At 40.3% G+C, this 14,400-nt stretch overlaps 1 pseudogene; it reads left to right on the top strand.

Annotated features, from left to right (window-relative positions):
- Window positions 1–415: 415 nt before the first annotated feature.
- LOC139044161 (centromere-associated protein E-like) overlaps window positions 416–14,400 on the top strand; it is an 80,049-nt pseudogene continuing 66,064 nt past the window's right edge.

Below are 14,400 nucleotides of genomic sequence, written 5' to 3'. Positions count from 1 at the left end.
GGAAAAACCTAAAACTCACAGTTTCTAAGGAGCACAAGATTCTTTTGTTTCTGGGCTGGGTAGTAACTTTCAACTCTTGTCGTTTTAAGGGTTTTAGATTAAAACAGGAAAAAGTATGACTGCTTAAAGGTGGTAATTCTCTTTTGATTGTGGAAAAAAATTTCTCTGCCGTGTTTTCCCACCGATTGCGAAGTCTTCAAGGATGGGCGACGGACGGCGTTCGTACCGGCTGCCCGCCCTCCAGAGGCTTCCAGCAGACGGCCGTCGTCTCCGCTGCCGCCAGGACAGCCGCCCTCCGCGCCCCGTGGCCGCCTCTGCTCCAGACGCTGGAAACGCGCCTCCCCCGCGGCGAGCGTCCGGGGACGCAGGGGACGACGCGTGACGCCACGGGGCCGCCGCCCAATCAGACGCGGCGTCGCGGAAATTTTGACCTTTAAGGCTGCGCCGGCGTCGAGCCGGCCGGCGCTCGGCGGGATGGAGGAGGAGGCGGCGGTGGCCGTGTGCGTGCGCCTGCGGCCGCTCAACAGCAGGTAGGCCGTCGGCAGCTCGGCCGCTCGCCCTTGGTGCGCGGTCCCGGCCCGGGCGAGAGACGGGTCGGCCGGGGCTTCTCTCGACGCTGCGCAGCCGGCTCCCTGCGCGCTGGCCGCTGGCCCGGCCGCCCGGTGTCCCGGGGCGCGAGGCCCAGGCTGCTCGCTGCGCCCAGGCTTCGCTCCGGCGGCGGCTGGCTCAGCGTTCAGGACGCTGCGAGCCTGATATTCGCCCATTTGGAATTCTTTCCTTTTGGTACAGTGTAGACACTACCGTCGTTGCCCCGTGGATCTTACATTCTAGAGGAGGAGACACAGAGGTCATGAACCCTATAGAGAGAGCAGGAAGGGCAAGAAATGATGTCTGTTTGCTTCTCTAGTCTCTGCCCCTCCCTCAGAATACTAACACATTTTTGCATTTGAGAAATATGTGTTAAATGTTACTGTGTTAAATAAAGGGGAATATCAAGACGAGGACTTCCCTCTTGTCTAGGAGCTCATTATCTAATGCGTTAGAAGACAGCTCCGGAACAAAACCATCACGACACTGTGACAGGTGCTGTGACGGGCAGGTGGGGAGTGTGCCGGAGGGGTCATTAGCCCCACAGCGAGATGACGGCGTGGGAGACGGGCAGGGCTGGTGTCAGGAAAGTCCTGACACTTTTCAGGGAGAAAGAATAGTTACGTTACTTGATGGAAACGGAAGTCGGGGTATTCCAGGCACAGAGGGATTAAATCTCTTCTCTTGGGGGAACCTTCAGATAGTTGATTTGTCTTGAGTTAGGGTGTATATAGGAAGTCAGAGGAAGCAAAGGTTGAAGAGAGAAATAAACATGATCGAAGTCTCACGTGCCGTGTGTTGAGGATTTCGGATGGTTTTGAAAGATGTTAAGCAAGAAGGATAATCGGAGTTGCGTTTGAATGTATCTTTTCAGCATACAGTGCTGGGTGGGGGAAGGGCGTGAAGACCTTCCCAGGGACGCTCCGGTGAGAGGGCAGGAGGTCAGGGAAGCCCCATTGAAGAGTGGTGACCCCTTAAAGGTGGACTTTCCACATTTCTCCCAATTATAGTATAGGTCATTACCATCCTTTAAAATATTCTTCAGAAGACGAAATCTTTTAAATTATCTTTCATATAACAGACTTCAAAACTAGTTATAAAATGCACTGTTTTTATTCTTTTAGAGAAGAAGCTCTTGGAGAAGATACGCAAGTTTACTGGAAAACTGACAATAATGCTATTTATCAAGTTGATGGAAGTAAATCCTTCAATTTTGGTAAGCTTATAATAGCATCAAAAGTAAACATATTATCCTTTTCCTTTTAAGAGTACAAAAGGCTTATCCAGAATACTGGATTTGACATTAAAGATAAGACTAAGCCGTCTGTAAACTGCTTCAGTGGAAGATTTGAAAAATTGCTCATCCATCCTTTATGATAAGTAAGATAATGAATTGATGTTTAAAACACAGTTACAGTCATAATGCCTTATGACTGAAACTAACATTTTTCCTCTTATTCATTAGTGTATTTGTGGCCTAAGACTCCGTAAGCCCAAAATATGTTGCTTAATGTCAAGTCATCTTTAAGATCTTTCAGTTAGGTATATTCTTTCCACAATTATTTTCAAGAAAACTCTTTAAAGAATAAATAGTGAAGATATTCCTTCTTGGCTAGAATACAGCGGGTACCTACTGCCCCTTTTGTGGAGCTTGTCATATGGTGGGAAGAAAGACTTTAGACTACTAATTACACTTATGATGACATGGCTTTGTGGGAGTTTCTAGCAGGGGATCTAACTAGCTTAGGTACCCGGCACCTGTAGGATGAGCGAGAGCTAGCTAGGGCAAAAGGACTTGGAGGCCCTCAAGGTTGGCCAGGCTGATTTGTGTATTGATTTAGCACATTCTGTATAGTGCTGACCATGTGCCGGACACTGTTCTAAGCACCTCATATATATTAACTCATTTAATCCTCCTAACAAGCCCATGTGATAGGTACCTTCCCATTTTAATGAGGAACTGAAACGCAAATCACACAGCCAGCAAATGGAGGAGTCAGATCTGTGTTCCAGCCACACTGCCATGCTGCCACGTAGGCACCACAAAGCACAGTAAGGTCCCCTCAACAACCTTAGGAGTGAGAGTGATTAGGTTGTTGACTTAGTGTTATGCTAGAAAGCCAATATCTAAGCCTTTAGAGTAAAGATGTATAGAATAGAAAATGATTCCTGGTAAAGGACTATTTGATAGTATCAACATAAATTTTTAAAAGGTAGAACAGTATGTTCCAGAGATGATAAAACCAAGAACAAGGGATACACAGGCATTCTGACTCAAGTGCTGCAGGTTCTCAGTAGCTGTGTATGCTCACAAGGGGTTTGGACTCACCTACCTGTCTGAAGCAGCTGGTATTAAGATTTGAATCATCCTGCCATCTCTCCTTGCCCTGAACTCCTGACCCCTGGCAGCATTCAGATGGCACTTTGGTTTCCCATAGGGTTCTACCTGCAAGTGCAGATGTTGGTCATGGTGCAAGCCGTGTGAGCACTGAATTTCTCAAGACAGTTGATACATTTCCCTCCTGACTGACAAATCCATTTCTTGGGGGCTTTCTAATGTGAGCCCATCACTGAGAGAGTGGTCCATTTTTGATGCACCAACAAAGGAGAGACCACATCCTGGACTGGTGGATTCATCATGGCAAGTGCTACCTAACCCCAGCCCTCAGCAGCCAGCCAACCAGCTGTTCTCTGTAACACTTCAGCTTGGCTCGGTGCTTTTCTTCCAATTGTCTGTGTTTCTTGGTTTAGTTTGAGCCAGGCCTTCTTGCTAGATATGTTATAAACACTAAAATTTCTCAAAGAATAGTAATAGTTTGCATTTCCTAAGTATTAACCATATGTTCACAGTAATTCTCTAAGGAAGATAATATATATTCACTTTACAGGTTAGGGAAGTGAGGCACAGAGACATCATCCACGTTGCCCGAGGTCACATAGCTTGTAAGTGACAGAACCAGGATTTGCAGGCAGTCTGATTCCAGATCCCCAGGTTCAGCCACTATGCCTCACTGCCTCTTGAAAGCACATAAGATAGCTGACTTGTGTTTTTTTGTGTGAGAACCAGCACATTTTACTTTATAGAGAAGTGTATTTTCAGAGGACCAATAAGTTGAAGAAAATATTGTGAGTTAAATATTTTATCATACCATATCCTGACAATTTTATTTCTTTGGGCAGCTACTAATTCAAAGTGAAAACACAGTTGATTTGTTTAGTTTAACTTGTGTGGTTTTTTTTTTAGATCGTGTCTTTGACAGTGATGAATCTACTAAAAATGTGTATGAGGAAATCGCAGTACCAATCATAGATTCTGCCATACAAGGCTACAATGGTTTGTATCCACTGCAGAAACGTTTTATTTAGTCTTGGGTGTGTGTTCAACAGTATTGATAGTTTTACATACTCTCGATGCTTTTTCAATCTTTGTGTGTGTGTGTTTTTGTGTCCCCAGGTACTGTATTTGCCTATGGGCAGACTGCTTCAGGAAAAACATATACCATGATGGGTTCAAAAGATTATTTGGGAGTAATACCCAGGGCAATTCATGACATTTTCCAAAAAATTAAGAAGGTAAATAGCCAAATTTCCGGTACATACGGGTAAAAGCAGTCACCTCTTGTCATGGTGGAAGGAAGCAGGTTTACAGTTCTCTTTCGATTATCCACGGGGAAGGAAGAAAGGCATAGCGTACATTTGCTTTCCCCACAGCCTTGCTTTAGAGCTTAGAGTCCTTTCATTCTTTCCCTTGAATCCTGAAGCAGTGCTGCTCCTGTCACAAAGCAGGCATTGAGGAACAAGAAATCTTAACCCTGCCTTTGAGGAGCTGTCCGTGATCGTTCAGGAGCAGGAGAGGGTAGATGTGGTGAGAAGACCAGGATAGGCAACCTAATCAGTTAAGGCGGGTTTTCAATTTGTTTTTTCCTTACTGTTTTAATGATTTTTAATGTTCTTATTTGAATTGAACATCTGTTTGTAGGGTTTTATTTTAAGCTTAGAGAGTTGGACTGGGCACCCTCTTCTTCGAATTTTATGATGCCATACTTTTCATTATTTCTGAAACAATGCTTTTATATTTCTTTTTTTTTTTTTAAAGATTTTATTTTTTCCTTTTTCTCCCCAAAGCCCCCCGGTACATAGTTGTGTATTCTTCGTTGTGGGTTCTTCTAGTTGTGGCATGTGGGATGCTGCCTCAGCGTGGTCTGATGAGCAGTGCCATGTCCGCGCCCAGGATTCGAACTAACGAAACACTGGGCCGCCTGCAGCGGAGCACGCGAACTTAACCACTCAGCCACGGGGCCAGCCCCAATGCTTTTATATTTTTGTGTTTACTTTTGTCAATATAGAACCATAGGATTTTTTTTGTTTGTTTTACAAAGATAACTTCTCAAAGAATATTTTAATGTTTATTATGAGCACATCAACATTCAGTATTAGGTTTTCATAACTGGGTGATCTCTGATGTTTTTACATATGTTTTCCCCTAGTTTCCTGATAGGGAATTTCTCTTACGTGTGTCCTACATGGAGATATACAATGAAACCATTACAGACTTACTCTGTGACACTCAAAAAATGAAGCCTTTGATAATTCGGGAAGACTTCAATGTGAGTAACAGTGGCTCAAACAATACAGTTACTTATTGGGATTATAGTTCATGAACATTAACCTTTACTTTCCATTATTTTTTAAAATGTCTCCTGTTTCTGTGATTTGTTTTTTGTTTTCTTTCTTAAATGTTTATGAGATCATCTTTTAAGTGATGTGTATCATTTTGAAATGTTGACAGTTGTAATATTTTTGTGTAAGGGCCTCAAAAGAACAAGATGGAAGTATCAGGTTAGAATTTGGTGTGCTTTGGTATAGGATATAAATTGTAAATATCATAGATTTACTTCTTATTTTTATACAGAGTAATATTCTCCATTTTCTACTTTTAACTTCTACAAATTAATTCTGTAATAGTTTGCACCTTCTCTTGAGATGCACACTTTTAAGTGACTTCTATTTCTCTACTCTTCCCATCATTAACCTTGTTTCAGAGGAATGTATATGTGGCTGATCTCACAGAAGAAGTTGTTTATACACCAGAAATGGCTTTGAAGTGGATCACAAAGGGAGAAAGTAAGACTTTATGCTGTATTTCCTCAAAACACTTGTAGAATAGTAAAAACTATTCACTTGAATGTATTTAGGCTTCAAATCACACTTTTCACTTTTAAGCTACAGTAAAAGTTAATGTTTTTCTTTGGATTTTAATATATGCCGCTGAAATATGACTCATTTTTACAGAGAACAGACACTATGGAATCACAAAGATGAATCAAAGGAGCAGTCGTTCTCATACCATTTTTAGGATGGTGGGTAATTCTCTCTCTACTTGGTCTTTCCAATTAAGAAGACACTAATTTTTCTACAAGTTGCCTTTTCTGTCTAGATTTTGGAAAGTAGAGAGAAAGGTGAACCCTCTAATTGTGAAGGATCTGTCAAGGTGTCCCATTTGGTGAGTATTGGTAAACCCTGCTAATGTACTCTATGGGCCAAAGCAAAATTTAATTCAGCTGCTGGATGTTTGGTTTCATAAGAACTGTTAACTAAATAGGGAAAAACATCTATAAATTGGTAGTTTATTCTTATCGGTAGCATGAGATAACTAGTTAAAATATAGGAAAAATTCGGGGGTCTTTCTTCCTGTTATGTTATGGCTGCCATCTCCTAAAATTTAGATGTAATGGTTGTAGGAGTTGAGGCCTTTCCTAACCAGTAACGAAAGAGGATTTGGGTTTTTTTTTCCAATCTACATTTAAAACTTAAAGTAATCTTGGAATTTGGTGATTTTTTTTTAACTTAGTCTCAGCCAGTAGAATTGAGACTTGTGAGATCAACAGAAACCTAGATGGGATGGTTAAAAAATAAATCACATATTCAAGTTCGTTCTTAAGTACAATAAAAAAATACGTTTTATATTATGAGCACAATGTTTTATGGTTTTTATTTTTTTTAATGAAAAAAAATTACATTTATTTAACCGATGGAAATGTTGCCACTGTTGACGATGTATTCAAAGTATGCATTCTGTAGATGGCACTCTCTTTGGTTTACAGCACAGGCCTTCCCATGCATCCTCCAAGTTGTGTTGGATCATATGCTGATTCACCCAGAGTTTCTTTTTGTTTTCAAATGGAGTGTTTCTTCCAATAAACTTTATTTTTCCCCCAAGGTAGTTTCTTTCTTTCTTTTTCTTTTTTCTTACTGTTCTGTTGGACATGCGTGTCAGTGAAAGCAAATTAAAATGAATTGAGGGGGTTTGCGGCATTCTACAGATCTGAAGAATTTATTGCAACAGGAGAAACCATTGTGGTCTTTCTTATCATTTAATTTTAACAGTCCGTAGATACTGGGACTTTTTGTTCCCCCTTAATTGCAATTTTTCTCCCAAATGGTGGGTTGAATTTATTTATTTATTTATTTATTTTTTATTGAGTTAATGATAGGTTACAATCTTGTGAAATTTCAGTTGTACATTACTGTTTGTCATTCGTGTTGTAGGTGCACCACTTCAGCCTTTGTGCCCACCCCCCACCCCACCTTTCCCCTGGTGGCCACTAATCTGGTCTCTTTGTCTACATTTTTAAATTCCTCATGTGAGTGGAGTGAATCAGAGATTATCCTTCTCTAACTGGCTTATTTCACTTAACATAATTCCCTCAAGGTCCATCCATGTTGTTGCAAATGGGATGATTTTGTTCTGTTTTGCATCTGAGTAGTATTCCATTGTATATATATATACCACATCTTCTTTATCCATTCATCTGTTGATGGGCACTTAGGTTGCTTCCATATCTTGGCTATTGTAAATAATGCTGCAGTGAACATTGGGGTGCATAGGACTTTTGGAATTGCTGACTTCAAGCTCTTTGGATAGATATCCAGTAGTGGAATGGCTGGATCGTATGGTAGTTCTATTTTTAATTTTTTGAGGAATCTCCATACTGTTTTCCATAGTGGCTGCACTAGTTTGCATTCCCACCAGCAGTGTATGAGGGTTCCATTCTCTCCACAACCTCTCCAACATTTGTTAATATTAGATTTAGATATTTTTGTCATTCTAATGGGTGTAAGGTGATATCTTAGTGTAGTTTTGATTTGCATTTCCCTGATGATCAGTGATGATGAGCATCTTTTCATGTGCCTATTGGCCATCCGTATATCTTCTTTGGAGAAATGTCTGTTCATGTCTCCAGCCCATTTTTTGATCGGGTTGTTTGATTTTTTGTTGTTGAGTTGTGAGAGTTCTTTATATATTATGGATATTAAGCCTTTGTCAGGTATATGACTTGCAAATATTTTTTCCCAGTTAGTGGGTTGTTTTTTTGTTTCAATCCTGTTTTCATTTGCCTTGAAGAAGCTCTTTAGTCTAATGAAGTCCCATTTGTTTATTCTTTCTATTGTTTCCCTTCTCTGAGTAGACATGGTGTCCGAAAAGATCCTTTTAATACTGATGTCAAAGAGCGTACTGCCTACGTTTTCTTCCAGAAGCCTTCTGGTTTCAGGTGTCACCTTTAGGTCTTTGATCCATTTTGAGTTTATTTTGGTGAATGGTGAAAAAGAATGGTCAATTTTCATTCTTTTACATATGGCTTTCCAGTTTTCCCAGCACCATTTGTTGAAAAGACTTTCTTTTCTCCATTGTATGCACTCTGCTCCTTTGTCGAAGATAAGCTGTCCATAGGTGTATGGTTTTATTTCTGGGCTTTCAATTCTGTTCCATTGATCTGTGCACCTGTTTTTGTACCAGTACCATGCTGTTTTGATTACTGTAGCTTTGTGGTAAGTTTTGAAGTCAGGGATTGTAATGCCTCCCGTTTTGTTCTTTTTTCTCAGGATTGCTTGAGCAATTTGGGGTCTTTTGTTGCCCCATATAAATTTTAGGATTCTTTGTTCTAATTCTGTAAAGAATGTCATTGGGATTCTGATTGGGATGGTGTTGAATCTGTAGATTGCTTTAGGTAGAACGGACATTCTAACGATGTTTATTCTTCCAATCCATGTACATGGAATGTCTTTCCATCTCCTTATGTCGTCATCCAATTCTCTCAAAAAGGCCTTGTAATTTTCATTATATAGGTCCTTCACTTCCTTAGTTAAATTTACCCTAAGGTATTTTATTCTTTTTGTTGCTTTTGTGAATGGTATTGTGTTCTTGAGTTCTTTTTCTGTTAGTTCGTTGTTAGAATATGGAAATGCTACTGATTTATGCAAATTGGTTTTATACCCTGCAACTTTGCTGTAGTTGTTGATTACTTCTAAGAGTTTTCCAATGGATTCTTTGGGGTTTTCTATATATAAGATCATGTCATCTGCAAACAGCGAGAGTTTCACTTCTTCCCTCCCTATTTGGATTCCTTTTATTCCTTTGTCTTGCCTGATTGCTCTGGCCAGGACTTCCAGTACTGTGTTAAATAAGTGTGTACAGTACTGTGTTAAATAAGTGATGATACATGTCTCGTCCTGTTTTCATGGGGATGGTGCTCAGTTTTTGCCCATTGAGTATGATGTTGGCTGTGGGTTTGTCATATATGGCCTTTATTATGTTGAGATAGTTCCCTTCTATGCCCATTTTGTTCAGAGTTTTTATCATAAATGGCTGTTGGATCTTGTCAAATGCCTTCTCTGCATCTATTGAGATGATCATGTGGTTTTTATTCCTCAGTTTGTTGATGTGGTGTATCACGTTGATTGATTTGCGGATGTTGAACCATCCCTGTGTCCCTGGTATGAATCCCACCTGATCATGATGTATGATCCTTTTGATGAATTGCTGAATTCGGGTTGCCAAAATTTTGTTTAGAATTTTTGCATCTATGTTCATCAGTGATATTGGCCTGCAGTTCTCTTTTTTCGTGGTGTCCTTGTCAGGCTTTGGTATCAGCGTGATATTGGCCTCATAGAATGTGTTAGGAAGTGTTCCATCCTCCCTAATTTTTTGGAATAGCTTGAAAAGGATAGGTATTAAATCCTCTCTGAAAGTTTGGTAGAATTCCCCAGGAAAGCCATCTGGTCCTGGGGTTTTATTCTTTGGGATGTTTTTGATTGCTGTTTCAATCTCTTGCCTTGTGATTGGTCTGTTCAAATTGTCTGCTTCTTCTTGAGTGAGCTTTGGGAGATTGTAGGAGTCTAAGAATTTATCCATTTCCTCTAGGTTATCCATTCTGTTAGCATAGAGTTTTTCATAGTATTCTCTTATAATCCGTTGTATTTCTGCAGAGTCTGTTGTTATTTCTCCTCTTTCATTTCTGCTTTTGTTTATTTGAGCTTTCTCCCGTTTTTTATTTGTAAGTCTGGCTAGGGGTTTGTCAATTTTATTTATCTTCTCAAAGAACCAACTCTTTGTTTCGTTGATCCTTTCTACTGCCTTTTTTGTTTCAATAGTATTTATTTCTGCTCTGATTTTTATTATTTCTCTCCTTCTGCTGACTTTGGGCTTTGTTTGTTCTTCTTTCTCTAGTTCAGTTAGGTGTAGTTTAAGATTGCTTATTTGGGATTTTTCTTGTTTGTTAAGATGTGCCTGTATTGCAGTGAATTTTCCTCTTAACACAGCTTTTGCTGTATCCCATATGAGTTTGTATGGCATGTTATCATTTTCATTTGTTTCTAGGTATTTTTTCTTCTTTAATTTCTTCAACGATCCATTGCTTGTTCAGTAGTGTATTGTTTAGGCTCCACATCTTTGTGCCTTTCTCAGCTTTTTTCTCCTAATTAATTTCTAGCCTTATAGCATTATGATCGGAGAAGATGCTTGTTATTATTTCAATTTTTTTTAAATTTGTAGAGGCTTGCCTTGTTTGGCAACATATGGTCTATCCTTGAGAATATTCCATTTGCACTTGAGAAGAATGTGTATTCTGCTGTTTTAGGATGAAGTGATCTATATATGTCTATTAAGCCCAATTGTTTTTTCATTTAGCTCCACTATTTCCTTGTTGATTTTCTGTCTGGATGATCTGTCCATTGATGTGAGTGGGGTGTTGAGGTCCCCTACTATTATTGTGTTGTTTTTAACATCTTCCTTTAGGTCTGTTAATAGTTGCTTTATGAATCTTGGTGCTCCTGTGTTGGGTGCATAGATATTTATAAGTGTTATTTCTTCTTCATGAAGTGTCCCTTTGATCATTATATATTGTCCCTCTGTGTCTCTCTTTACCTGTCTTATTTTGAAATCTGCTTTGTCTGATATAGGAATTGCAACACCTGGTTTTTTTTTGCTTGCTATTAGCTTGAAGTATTGTCCTCCACCCTTTCACTCTGAACCTGTGTTTGTCCTTGAGGCTGAGGTGTGTTTCCTGGAGGCAACAAATTGTTGGATCTTGTTCTTTAATTCATTTTGCCACTCTGTGTCTTTTTATTGGAGAGTTCAGTCCATTTACATTGAGAGTGATTATTGATTCATGTGGACTTAATGCTGTCAATCTGTTGCTCGTTATCTGGTTTTCCTGTGTTTGTCTTCCTGTGTGCTTTAGCCTACCCATTTAATACTGCACTTTCTTATGCTGGGTTTCTTAGCTTTTTCCTTATTTATGTTTTGTGGCTTTGTTGTGTTTTTTAGTTTAGTGTCTACCCTGAAGTTTGTATTTTGAATCTCGTGTATAATATAGTCTATTCTCTGGTGGTCTCTTACTTACTTGGCCTAGACTAATTTAGTCCCTTTGCTCTTCCCCTCCTAAATTATTATTTTCATTTCTTTTTTTTTTTAAGATTTTATTTTTTTCCTTTTTCTCCCCAAAGCCCCCCAGTACATAGTTGTATATTCTTCGTTGTGGGTCCTTCTAGTTGTGGCATGTGGGACGCTGCCTCAGCGTGATTTGATGAGCAGTGCCATGTCTGCGCCCAGAATTTGAACCAACAAAACACTGGGCCGCCTGCAGCAGAGCACGCGAACTTAACCACTTGGCCATAGGGCCAGCCCCGTTATTTTCATTTCTTATTCCAACTCGTGTTATGAGTTTGTAGTTAGAGTGATAAGATCCACTTTGCTTTGGTAGTTTCCTTACCTTTGTCCTAATGCTATAGGTGAATATTTGCTATCCTATTCTGGTTCTATTTATCTGTCTCCCTACTCTGTGGATTGTGTCCCCTTTCTCCCTTTTTTCTTTTTTCAGGTATGAGAGCCTTCTTGAGGATTTCTTGTAGTGGAGGACTTTTGGTTACAAATTCCCTTAACTTTTGTTTGTCTGGAAAAGATTTAATTTCTCCCTCACATCTGAAGGATATTCTTGCTGGATAGAGTATTCTTGGCTAAAGATTTTTATCTTTTAAAGTTTTGAATATGTCACTCCATTCTCTCCTAGCTTGTAAAGTTTCTGCAGAGAAATCTGCTGAAAGTCTGATAGGAGTTCCTTTGTAGGTTATTTACTTCTGTCTTGCTGCCCTGAGTATTCTTTCTTTGTCTTTCATTTTTGCCATTTGTACTACTATATGCCTTGCAGTAGGTCTTTTCACATTGACAAATCTAGGAGATCTGAAAGCTTCCTCTACACACATTTCTCCCTCAATCCCTAGATTTGGGTAGTTCTCTTCTATAATTTCATTAAGAACACTTTCTGCTCCATTTTCCTTTTCCACGTTCTTGGGAATTCCTATTATCCATAAATTCTTTCTTCTCATTGAATCCGCTATCTCTCAGAGATTTTCCTCATTTTTTTTAACTCTTAGTTCTCTTTCTTCCTCTGTCTGGAGCCATTCGGCCTGTATATCTTCAATTATGCTAATTTGCTCCTCTCTGGTGTCTACACAGGCATTCAGGGAGTCCGTATTCTGTTTTATCTGGTCCATTGTGTTTTTCATCTCTAGTTATTCTGTTTGATTCTTCTTTATAATTTCAATCTCTTTTGTGAAGTAACTCCAGAACTCGTTGGCTTGTTTCTCTATCTTTCTCTCTATCTCATTGGGTTTTTTGATTATAGCTGCTCTGAACTCATTTTCACTTAGTTTACCTATTTCTAAGTTCTCAGGACTTAATTCTGTGTTTTTATTGTTTTCCTTCTGGTCTGGAGCTTTTATAAATTGCTGGATGGTAGAGGAGCGGTTTTTTCACATGGTGGTAGAATTGAGTTGCAGTTACAGCCTGTTGCCACTATATGGGGGTTGAGAGCCACGTGTTTTGAGCTCTCCGCCTTCGGACAAGATGGCAGCACCCAGCATTGTTTGCCAGGGGGAGGGGCTGTTTTTCTGGCTCGCCGATCTGGATTTGGATCAGTTCTGTTTTCTGGTCTCCTGAGGCCCTGGGTTTATGGGGTCCCCACACACGGAAGCTTTCCCCCATCAGCGGGTTTCCACTATACCGGCGGCAGGAGTCCTGGGCAATCCCCCGGTCACGTGGCCCCTCCCCGACTCCTTCCCTCACCTGCGGCAGTGATCCCAGACTCTAGGGGAGGGAGCGAAGTTCTCTCCTACCCTGTTCCAGCTCCTCTGAGGCCAGCAGCAGGGTCTCTGTCCTCCGTCTTTTTGATACTCTAGGTCTCTGATCTCCTGGCATTAGGTTTATTAGCTGAAATTCAGTTTTTTTTCAGTCCTTTGTTGTAGTTTGGAGGGGAGCGAGTCCCAGGTCACCTCACCCCGCCATTTTGCTCCACCCACCCCGTCCATGAGCACAATGTTTTAGACTGTAAATCGCTTGAAGGGAAGAGTAATGTCTAATTCATCTTTATAGCCCCAACACATCGTATGTAGTTTATATTCAATACCTGTTTGTTGAATGAGTGAACATAAGCATTATGCAAACACTCCTTACCACATAAGTAAACCTCCCATTTCCTTCTTGCTGCGCTGTATCAATTCTCTCTGTTTTTGTGCTTCCTTCCTATTCCTTACCATTATTACTTTATTCTCTGTCTTCAGGACCTAAATTCTTTAGCTTGATGTGGGATATGATTTAAGATTATTCTGTTTGGGAGCTGGCCCCGTGGCCAAGAGGTTGAGTTCTCATGCTGCTTTGGAGGCCTGGGGTTTCGCCACTTTGGATCCTGGGTGCGGACCCAGCACTGCTCATCAGGTCACGCTGAGGTGGTGTCCCACATAGCACAGCCAGAAGGACCTACTACAACTAGAATATACAACTGTGTGCTGGGGGGCTTTGGGGAAAAGAAGAAGTGGGGGGGAAGATTGGTAACAGATGTTAGCTCAGATGCCAATCTTTAAAAAATAAAGATTATTTTATTTGAAAACTTCAGGGAAAAAACGAGTAAATCTATAATATGTTTATTCACTTTGAGATTTTGAAAAATCACTCAAGTATCTAATTCTAGTTCACCCCAGTTATTTTACTACACAGTATAATGTCTATTATAATAGCCTATTCTTTCTTCAGTTTAACAATAAAAAACCCCACAAAACCTAACTTCTGTTTTGTTTTCCAAACCTGGCCTGTGATATTTCACTGCAATTTTTAACTTTTCTCTTAATAATGTAGCTTTAATACTCTTGACATATTCAGTGATCCATTTGGTGACTTTTCTTGTGTTCTTTGATGTTCTATTATCTGGCGACCTTAGATATCATCAAGTCCAGCCCTCCAGCCTCCCGCTCACTCTAAGTATCTTCTTGGAAAGAAGTCTTCCCCAGAGTCATTTTCTGGCTCTTTGGAGGGAGTCTCTGAGTGTCTCCTGGCCTTTCTGGGAGAATAATATCCAGGTTCTCTTAGCTCTGCTCCGTCTCTGTTCCCTTCTGTGGCTTCTTTTCCCTACCTTTCTAACAAAAACTCAGGCGTGTTCTGTGGCCTTTCTTACTTCCCCGTTGCCCTCTGACATTTGGTTC

This window comes from Equus asinus, unplaced genomic scaffold (assembly GCF_041296235.1).
Source record: "Equus asinus isolate D_3611 breed Donkey unplaced genomic scaffold, EquAss-T2T_v2 contig_645, whole genome shotgun sequence".
Lineage (NCBI taxonomy): Eukaryota > Metazoa > Chordata > Mammalia > Perissodactyla > Equidae > Equus > Equus asinus.
The sequence above is the reverse complement of the archived record's forward strand: the minus strand, read 5'-3'. Positions and strand labels throughout refer to the sequence as shown.